The sequence below is a fragment of the Tenrec ecaudatus genome, chromosome 1 (assembly GCF_050624435.1).
Source record: "Tenrec ecaudatus isolate mTenEca1 chromosome 1, mTenEca1.hap1, whole genome shotgun sequence".
Lineage (NCBI taxonomy): Eukaryota > Metazoa > Chordata > Mammalia > Afrosoricida > Tenrecidae > Tenrec > Tenrec ecaudatus.
Window position 1 is genome coordinate 199,868,345 of NC_134530.1, and position 815 is coordinate 199,869,159.

Sequence of the window (815 nt, forward strand, 5' to 3'; positions counted from 1 at the left end):
GAGGGGCAAGAACTGTGTTTACCAGGAATTAAGCTTAGGTCGCTGATGGAAGGCTTGAATCCCAGAACTGTGCTACCCTTGTCTTTTTTGACAAACCAGGGCGCTTTATTGAGCTTGCTGAGAGATGGGGATACATGCACAAGCGGCTGTGGACAGGAGCAGCAGCAGACAGGCCAGGGGTCAGGTCGTCCAGCAGGTTCAGGACACAGCCTGGTGCAATGGCTAGTGGCCTTGCTGGCCCATCATCTGCGACAGGACTTGGAAACTCATCCCTGTGCCCGTGGCAAGAAGAATGACGAAGATGAGGATTCCCAGGAGGCCGAGGACCGTAGAGAAGATGTTCAAGTACTTGGCAGCGGACGCATGGCTCTGGGCCCCAATCATGTTGCCCACCATCTTCTGGCCCCTAGACTTCACAGAGTAGACATAGGCCACGAAGCCCAGGCAGCAGCAGTTGAGGAAGAGCGTGTTGAAGAGGGACCAGACGACGTGGTCAGGCACGTGGGGTTCACTCTGGATGTTGATCACGGTGGACTGCATGGGGGCGGCCTGGCATGGGGTCCGCAGCGCCCCCATCTTGAGCTCCTCTTGAGCCATCTCCTGGGTGTGAGGACACAGAGACCTGCAGAATGGGAAGGGCCGCTACCCTTGTCTTTCCCATGTTGCTGAACCTGCAAAAACCAACCAAACAAACAAATTCCCAAGAAGCGGTCTGCTGGCCCAAGAAGTCTCTGGAGTGTGAGCCCAGAGGGACTCTTCTGTGTTTGTGATCGATAGAACAAGGCCATGGAATTCCACTTCCAGTGTCTGAAAGG

General features: G+C 55.3%; 1 pseudogene; it reads right to left on the reverse strand.

Moving 5' to 3' along the window:
* Positions 1 to 222: 222 nt before the first annotated feature.
* On the reverse strand, positions 223 to 597 carry LOC142439271 (interferon-induced transmembrane protein 1 pseudogene; annotated as a pseudogene).
* Between the last annotated feature and the right edge of the window lie 218 nt (positions 598 to 815).